The following is a 9914-nucleotide window of genomic DNA, read 5'->3' on the forward strand; positions in this document are numbered from 1 at the left end:
GGCAACAGTGACTTGAACAAAAGAAGTGGGGTTGGGCTGTAGAAATAAAGCTGGTCCAGAGAATGAGGACGCTGAGAGCAAAGCAGCTCTCCCCAAGCACATGTCTTGAAACCATAGGGAAAGACCGCGGTTATGGCTTTGCCCTCGTTTTCTTCATCTGTAATTGATTCATGAGACATGCACTCATGTCCTGGATGCTCACACATAAAATAGTGAGCCTCGTAGCTCTGAAGCGATGAATGGTGGTGGTACGATAGCAGCAGACTGGTTTCTTTGCAAGATGTCCCCGTTGATGTGTCATGGGAAATATTTAAGCAGATGCAGATCTGGGACTCACAACTGCCACACTTGCTTCAACGTCAGCACACAAACCCAGCATACTTCTCAGGAAGAAGAGAACGAGCCTGGCCCCAGAATAGAAATGAACACCCATTTCATTAGCTCAGACTTCCCTGTGCTTATTTAAGCATCGATTCCCGGGGCTGCATAGAGCTGATTAGCAATTACAGAATGTACCAGAGCATCGCCACGGCACAGCTGGGGACTGCGGAGCCAACCGGGGTGATGCCATGTGAACCCGGCAGCTGCATCTCAGGGTGTTTTTAATAGAAAACCACCTGACTGGAGAACTTTGGAGGAAGAAAACATTTTTAAAGTGAGGTTTCTTTGCCATGAATTCCCTTAGCTCAGCACTGTCTAGGTGGCTGGTGGAAAAACTGCCTGTTCCCAACTCCACACGTTTGTCCTAAATGCTGATGAGGAGCTACTGGGTTAATGTCCTGCCCATTGGGAGGCTGAGCTTCCAGATTTAACCAGACAAGGGTATCAGAGAGCAATGCAAGGGGGGCTTCTCTCCACCAGCACTGCCTTTCCATGGCCTTCCCACCTTCCCATGGCCAGGGAACCAGCCAGTTGCATGTAGTCCACTGGCTCCCCTGAAGGAACTGGGATCAGCTTAAAATACAACATAGCTCTCTGGGTTTGGATCCTGCTCTGTTATTAACTTGGCTGAGGAACAGGAAAACCTTGAGCATTCAGCCAGAGCTTGCTTTGTTTGTGTGCTCATCTTCCTCCGGGACAGCCATTACCAGAGACTGGGTACTGGCAATAAGGCAGAGGAGGTGTCAAGCCCTCCTTTCCTACAAGCTGTCACCTCCTTGCCCAGGGAGGACACAGTGACTTCTTATCCCCCATCAGGGAGGGATTCAGAGAGTAAGAGCCTGTATCCACAGCGCTTTGGGTGCTTGGAGGTCCCAGAGGCTTGGTGTGTCCTCCTGACTGCCTGCAACACCACTGCTTGCTATGCTAATTCCACACAGAGGATATCAGCATTTCCAGGAAGCCCAATAAGATAATGGCCTCATCACTATTCATCTCTTTGGTGCAGTCTCTCTTGCACCCACATGAATCCTAATGTGCTGATAGGGTATTAAAATGGGTACCCTGGGCGTCCCCGAGGAACTGGCACTGATGCAGGGTATTAATAGCCCATCTTCGCTTCCTCAGAGAAGCTGTTCCATGTGGGGCACGTGGATTTTAGCCTACCTGGAGCAAGGTCTTCAGGAGGTCCTTTGTATACCTCCAACATTTCCCAGTCTCTTGCTTTCTCAGGGTTAATCCTCCTGCTTTAAGCCAGCCCATGCTGCCTTTATGTGTGATAAGCCAAAGATCAGTTATCAGAAGTGCCAAGGCTTTGCAGAGCAGCACTAGGCATCACCAACAGCAGAGCCCCATCCCCAGGCAGAGGTACTGAGCTTCACCTCCTGCTCCCCGCAGTTGCTCAGCTCATGGCCTGCTTATGATCCAAAATCCAGCATTCCCTACTGCAGCCGGACACGCTGAGCTTCCTCCCTCTAGTCTGGGCAGGCAGCTGCAACAAGAAAACAGGGTGGTTTTAATTAACCTAAAAAAAAAATAATAAAAAAGCAGCATCTCTGGGGAAGGAGAGAAAAAAGTATTTACGCTCTTGGTAACAGACCTGCTCCTGCCAGCTGAAGGATGTCTGGGTCAGCATGGAGACGGGAAGAAAAACTTGAGACTTCCAGAGGGACTGGGACTTGGAGATGAAACACTGAATGAGTATATTTTGTAAGCAAACAGCCTGCCACTGCAGGAACCCAGGCTGTTAATTGGATTGACAATCCCTTTGATCTGAGATCTACATCTCCTGGCTGATTCATGCTGAGACATCCTTCTGACCTTTTGAATACTCAACTTTTTGGGGAGAAGCTTTTCTTTCAACAGACCGAGCACTAAAGCAGTTACTGTAGCAGTCCTCATTTTCTTCAGCACGGTGAGTCAATATGTGACTAACAAACATAGTCAATAGCTGAGTAATTTAACCCAGTGAGAGCGTGACCCCACCACAGCCAGGTGTCTTCCACCAGCAGCAGCACCAGGCAGCCAAGAGAGCAGGACCAGGACAGGTGGGACAAGTGGCACCTCTTGTTCAAGGTCTTTATCAGATACAGCTGATAAAGTGGGCATTGGGATTAGCTCTGCTCAAAGCTGGGGACCATAGCAGCAAGGTGAGGACAAGGCAAATGCACCAGCATCAGTGCCTCCTATAGATGCAGGGCACAGACCGAGCCTGGCTGCCCTCTCCAGCTCTCTCCCAGGTGCAGAGGTGGGTGGTGAGCACACAGCTCCCCAAGGGACAGGAGTTATCTTCACCAGCAGCCCAAGCCTATGGCACTGTCACATTGTCCCCTGGTGTGGCACTTGCAGCACGAGGCATCCCCTCACATCTCCAGGAGGGGACCAGGGAACTGGCAGACTTGCCTGGCCTCAGGCACATCACCAAGGTCTGTTTGTCATGGGGGTCCTAATCAGCTCCATTGCTGTTCCCGAGGGAGAAACCGAGACTAAAGACTTTAAGAGAAAGTTTCTGCCAGGCTGAAGGGCTTTCTTTTTCCAGCAGAAATTCATCAGTCACAGCTTTTCCCAGTATTTACTGCCTGGCTTTTCTTCTGGAACAGCAAAGCTCCAGTGTGGGGACTTCTGCAGGAGCTCTGAGGGATGCAGCTGGGCTGGGAGAGTGCCCTTTTGGGGATGCTGGAGCCACGTGTTTGTGCCTGGGTGTTGGTGTGAGGGTATCTTGGCAAGCCACATCCGAACAGGATCTCACCTCTCACTTACACAGGTGTAAATCCAGCACCACTGCAACCCCGAAAGGGCTGAGACATGACCAGGCTTTCCAGCAGTCATTACAGCGCTGCTTTTTCCTGGAAACCTCCCCTGCAACCTCACATAACCCAGTCCCCAGCTCCAGGGGACCCTTCTCAGGGTGGTATTATTAGAGGGGAGAAAAAGGAGCCTGACTCACTGTGTCCTGTGCCCGAATTTCCTTCCAGACTCGCTTGCAGAGAATGCAGGTTCATGTCAGGCTGTTTTTCCATCCCCTTTTTGGGGTTAATCTCTCCAGGGCAGCGCCTGCTGTAGGAGTCCATGACTCTGTCCCCCTGCAGGCAGATGTCTGTCTGATGACAGAAGTGCCCTTCATGCCTGCCTGCAGCCATCACCCTGCAGCCACCTGGTCCCTCCTGCACTAGGGGCACACAGCCCAGGCAGAGGTGCTCGGACCTCCCCTCCAGCACAGAGCTGGGGCTGCTGCACAGCTGGACAGGGCACAAATAGAGCCCTGATGCCTTCTGCCAGAAGCAGGTGGAGAAAGCTCAAGGTTTACCCACACAGGTGTCTCCATGTCTTCCCATTTCCCTCCCCTTTCAATGATTTCAAAGCCAAAGTAAGGAGAAAAAAACAACAGGAGGGTTGAGTGGGAAGTTTTCTTTTAGAAGAAGAAGGATCCTTTCTTCTAGAAGTAGAGTTGGGATGCATTTGTTTTCCACAGTCAAGCACAGGGATAAGTTTCAGTGACAGATATATTACTGCATTTACTTGTGATTAGTGCAGCCTTCAGCAACCTAAACTGCATCTGCTGATGTAACAGGATTTGTAAGCAAGAGAATCACTTACTACATCAGGAACTGAGCCATAGGCCTTTCAGCTCCCCAGTAACTAAGTTAAATCAATGCAGATGGTGATTCCCTACAACAGGAATTCACCAAGGACTCACCCACAGCAGATAGGACAGAGCTCTCCAAGCAGAAATACCAGGATAAATTCAGTTCTGAAGCAGTACTACCTACAAGGACACCCCAATGGTCTGGACTGGGGTGGGAAAGCCAGAGGAAGGGTCACAGAGCCAGCACCCCCTGCTGTGTAGTGCAGCTGGCAGAGCACAGCAAGCACCCTGCTGCTGCTGCAGGCAGCTCTCCAGTGAGCAGCACTAGGAGCACGTCGAAGGAACACATGGGTCATCAGGGACATCTAGCTGAGAGGCAGGCATGAGCAACTCAATGAGAAGTCACAGAACAATAAATTTGCTTAGTTATACCTTATAGCTCAGGCCAGCCTGCAGCTCCCCAGCCCAGCAGCCCTAGAAGCAAACCAAGGGCAGGCTCTGGCAGAGCCCTTTATACCTGGGCAGCCAGTGCCCCCTTCCCTCCCATCCTGCCAGCAGCCGCTCACAGAACAGATGGGTCTCCAAATTCTCCACAGAAGAAGAAAAGGAGCTTTTTTACACTAGGTCTGTGCTGGCGAGCAGTGTGGAAAAAGGCCTGATCTTACTGCAGTAAAGGGCCTCTCATCCAGAACCAGGAGTGGTTTCTGGGTGCTCTCGTTGCGTGCTCATGCCCTTAAAGATGCCTTTAAGGAGAGCTGGAAACTAGGCATTGGAGCTGTTGTTGCTGGAAAGCAGGGCTCTCAGACTGTCCATAAATCAAGTTCTCTCTGGGAGCAGCTTGGTTACTGAATCACCACTGTGACTGGCTGTGGTCTTGAGTTCCCAATCAAAAACCATTTGTGGTTTTGAAAAATCTCATTCCTGCATCTTCCCTGTATCCCCTCTGATAGAGGAAGGAATATTCTGAGTCTGCAATCACGATGATGGAGGTTGAAAGCAGGAGGTGGGTGATAAATCCAAACACAGCTCACTGCAGGGCTGCAGCACTGCTCTGGGCTTACTGAGCTGGTCAGGCATCTCACAGACAAAGCACTAACCTCTTCCTTCACTTATTTCTTACTTTCCCCCTGTTTCTTTCCTCACTTTATGAGAAGTAGTAGGTGAAATGCATCTCACCTCTGGTTCCCTGAGGGTCAGGAAGAGCACTTGCCTCCAAGCTTGTTACAGCGGGAGCTGGCTGCATGGTGGTGACCTCCCCTGCACTGGCAAGTATGGTTGCTAAAGAGAAAGCTTGGGTCTGAAGCCTTGGAGGAGGTAATGGGACAAGCACAAAAAAGGCTTTGCCGCTAAACTGAATTAATTGCAACATAATCTTGAGAACTTTGTTCTTGTCTGCCTGAGCCGCTCATTTGATGAGAAATCATACACCTACTTTCCTCCACCAAGGGTTTATTTCCCATGCAAATCACAGCAGGATCCTTCTTGAGCTGGAAGGGTTCCTCCTCCATACAGTGCACTTAACATGTTTTCTTTGTAGTCTCTTGCTTTAAAATGCACTCTGTCCCTCCCTTACGTGTTCCTCCCCGGGCTATCCTGGCCCAAGCCAAGCATGCCGGGCTCACAGCGCTCCTGTCAGCGCTGGCTCTACAGGGACAGGCTGTGCTGGAGCCCCCGTGCAGAGGTGCCCGAGGTCAGCTCAGCTCATGCTGAGAGGGAAACGTAGCCTGTGGCAGTTCCTGAGAAGAGGTGAGGTATTTCCAGAAAAAGCTTTCATGGAAGAGCGAGCCCAGTTCATCCTTGCCTTTATCCCGGCGTAATGGGTCAGGTCCAGGGCTGTGGGTGACTGAGGAGGGGCTCAGAAAGTCACTTTCTCATCCAACCTTTCCACTGAAAACAAAACTGAGTGCCCTGCTCCAGGAGACCTCATTTGACACCACATAAGCTCAGTGCAGACAGGAGGGAGGCAGGAGGCTTCTGTTTCCTAAAATAACCCTGACAGGTGCCCTTAATATCCCGGCTCCAGCGTTCCGCTCTGAAGGAGGGCCGTTAGAGATCCTGAAACGGATTTCATCTCGTTGAGGCTAACCAGATGTAACCCCGGACCTCTGGGTCACTTCAATCTGTCCATCTCCTCCTGGGCGCAGGGACCTGAGCAGCAACACACTCTTGCCCACGCGTACGCAGCAGTGGCGGCGCTGCTGGTGCACGTAGCACGCGGTGAGCGTACCCGTGTCCCCATGTCGGTGTCACACAGCCCCAAGGACTGCTGGCCTCTGCTGCTTCCCTTAGCACTTCTGTGCTTTGGAGGGTCAATGACTTTTTTACTGAGTCTGATTTCACTTCTTCCGTTTGAACTGTCATTAACTAGTAGCAACTCAGCAATTTCACTTCTATGTCCTCTCCTTGTTATTCCTTCCTTACAACATGTGGTTGAGCCCTTGTATGTTGTTTTTCCCTCAGACAAGATGAGAAATACAACGGCAGCTCTGTTTGCAGTAAAATTCTGCCCTGGTTCAGCCATAGCACTTGCCCCAGGTGTGTGCAGCAATTGCATCCTGGTGTGTCTACATGGAGCGTGTTCCTCCTTCATGTTTAACTCTGGACATCCCCTGTGAAGGCTGGGAGCCATCGATGGATGGTGTTTGGATGGGTGGACGGACTCTTGATCAACACTTAGAAGGTAAAACTGCACTGTGCACTGTGGTGGAGTTTCAGGGGTGCCTTTCCAGCACTGCCCATAGGGATCATCAAGTAAATAACTTCTTTCTGCATTTTGTCTTCTGACTTTCTCTGTAAAGACATAAAATTTTCTCCAGGGCAAGCACTGGGTTCTGTAATTGCTGTTTGTTCCAGCTGATGGAAGCCGAGACACAAATGTCAATACCATTTTTATCTATCCAGAAAAACACAGAATGGCTTGGGCACCGCCAGAGCCAGTGGGATTTGTCTGAGCCGGGGGGGCGGTGGGCACCCAGCTGGGCTGTGTGCGATTCTGTCCTGGGTGGTCTGACCTGGAGCTGGCACCCACCTGCCCCTGGTGTCCCTGTGCCTGTCCCTGCGGCACAGGGGTGGGTGCTGCCTGCCTGGGGTGTGATATAGCAGCTGTCTGATTAAGCAGGAAGATGCGAATCCTTCAGAGGGAAGTCTTTATTGAAAGGCAAGAGGGTAATTCTTCATTTGGAAAATGACACAGCGTTCCACAAGGGGGAGAAAAAAACAAAAAGGCAATGTAACTGAAAACAACCCACCCAACCTCAAAACAGTAAATCCAATCAAGTTTTCTTGTTAAATGCAGGCTTTGAAGAACATTGCATTTAATCATTATTCACATTGATTCAGTGCTGTTGGTCTGAAGTGACTCCGAGCAGCAGGGGCAGGTCATGTTTACAGCTGGATGAATATTGATGCAGCTACTGTGAGTGCAGCCCAAATGCTGCAAAGCCCCTTATGCCATGGCAGAGTGCCTGAGGACAAGGGCCACAGGGCAGGGTCCCCAGGCTCAATGCCCAGGATCAGGCTGTTACCTCCTCTGAACCTGCTCCCACCTCGTGGTGGTCAGGAGATGGCAGGTCAAAGCTTGCCTTGAGCTGACTTCTCCTTGCGTCCTTAATTTCAGTTGCATCTGTAGGTTCACAGCATCCCAGCTGCCTTCAGCCCTGGGTTTTTGCTTAAAAAATGAAAGACCCAGGGCATGAGGATGAAGCTCTCTGCCTCGAATCATTTTGGAGAAAGCTGGGTTGTGAATCACAGAACGTATAACTGCAGTCCCTTAACAGGCAAACACTGAAGTTTGTTTAGTTATGCTTGCTGTCCTATCTCTCCTTTTTGGCCTGGCCGTTTGGCAGCAAATATTCTTTATAGCCATTTTTATTTGGATATTTTGAGAGGCCCGTTGCCTTTGGCTCTGTGTTGCCAATATTTCAATAATTTTTTTAATGAATTCTCATGAATTCCCCACAGATGGAAATGAACAAAAGAGCTGGGGGGGCGGGAAGGGAGGGGGAATGATTTCCAGTTTCTGGGAGAGCTTTACAAACAACTCAATTAAGTAGGCAAGGGTGTTCTTTTAATAACAGGTTCTGTCAGAATTCAGGCAATTAATTTCAAAGGAGGAGGCATTTCGTAATGCAGCCACTCGAGCACCCTTCTCTGTTCAGCTCCTCTGTGGTTTCGCTGTCTGACTTGGGGGGCATTAACGGGGGCAGTGGTTGGAAAGAGAAGAGCTGAGGTAAGGGGATAACTCCTGTTCTTACCCCTGCCATCAGAGGAGTTCAAAAGAGTGTTTATTAATACGGTGATAGGCACTTTATATCTATATAAAAGAGGCTGCTGTCACCAGCCCGCAGCCTGCCACCTCCTTGCTCCCTCCTGTGCAAAGTTTTTTGGGAATGCATGAAACAGATGCCTCAACGGAGGGCAGATGTGGGAATGAGCTCAGCTCAGTGCAGTGGGAAGGACAAGGTGATCCAGCCCTTGTTGGAGGCAGTGCCCACCCAGCTGTGGCCTGCTGGCAGACTGCAATAAATGCCATTGCCATCCATCCCTGGCCTGGAGAAGCATCGCCCGCCACCCACGGGGAGGTGGCTGCACTGCTGGGAGAAGATTTAGCCATGGAATAGCTAAAGGGGAGATGGAACGCACTGAAAGCATGCTGGAGGCTGCTCCCCCATCAAGACTTTGAAGGACTCCCAAGGGTTTTCTTTGACAGCCCCTCTCTCAGGCAGTGTGGGGCTGAGGAGGCACCTTGCTGCACATGGGGACCTATTTCCCTTAGCATTTGAGAATGGGGGAAAAAAGCACAAGCACAAATGTTGTCTGATGAAAAGAGGAAAATAAATAAAAGAGAATATCTCACTTTACATCATTGACTTGGTGCAGCCTGAGCAATTTCATTCTCCCACACAGATATCGCCCAGCCAGCCTGTGGCTGACAGCAGAAATGGATTTGTACAAAAAAAAAAAAAAAGTTTCATTTTGGAGGATAGAAATGAACTTATTTTTATATCAGTTTTCAAATTCTTTATTTTTCAAAATGCTTTTCCCCACCCCCTAAAAATTAACCAACCCGTTACAATATGAGAAGTCAAGTTTGACTTTAGCTGGCTTTTCCTGGTATTTGTGCTTGAAAAAGGTTTCAGAAATGAAAAAGGAAGTTCCTTCAGAGAAATGATTATCATAAAAATGATTGGTGACTTGGAACTAGTGACCTAATCATACATCTTTTGTGGAAATAGAATATTTTGATGGCTTATCTCCAATCTGCAATAGTTAAGAGCAATATTGATCTGGGAGGACAAAAAAATAACAAAAGTCTAAATGATAATTGGGAGCTATTTGAGATAAAACTTTTCTAGCTCTAATCTCACAATCTGCAGTCATACAAGTGAGCTTCATTAACTGGGAAGAAAAAAAAGGAATAAAACATACAGCTGAGGAGAGAAAGTGAATACAGTAATCAAAGTGTGTGCCTCTATACTGGTTTATGGGTTTATAAAATAAAATAAGTAACAAAAGGAGAACATTTACAAACTGCATTTTGCTGATTGTTGAGGGAGGGCTTAAAGAATTGTGTTACAGAAGCAAAAGGAGGTCTATTGACTTAGCACACTACAAACCAGTCATAGAGGTGGTTTCCATTGCCTGTAGTTACGTGTTCTGCCACTTGTCCTTTCCCCTGACCAGCTGGATGTGCTGTAGCCCTACTCCACAGCATCTGCACAGCTTTCAGCATGTTTCCTCCTAGCCCTTGGTGCTCTGGTTAAAATGCTGCCCTGGTTTCCCTGCAGGTGCTGCTTTTGCAGGCTGGATGTTGCATCCCATATAGCTAAGTCCTCAGCAATGCTGCCAGCAAAAGCTGATGCTCTCCTTGCAAGTTCCTTTGCGTAGACAGCATAGAAGATAATTACACGTGAATGAAAATATCTTTGCTGCTAAAAGCCTCCAGAAAGCT

This window comes from Cygnus atratus, chromosome 14 (assembly GCF_013377495.2).
Source record: "Cygnus atratus isolate AKBS03 ecotype Queensland, Australia chromosome 14, CAtr_DNAZoo_HiC_assembly, whole genome shotgun sequence".
NCBI classification, from domain to species: Eukaryota; Metazoa; Chordata; class Aves; order Anseriformes; family Anatidae; genus Cygnus; species Cygnus atratus.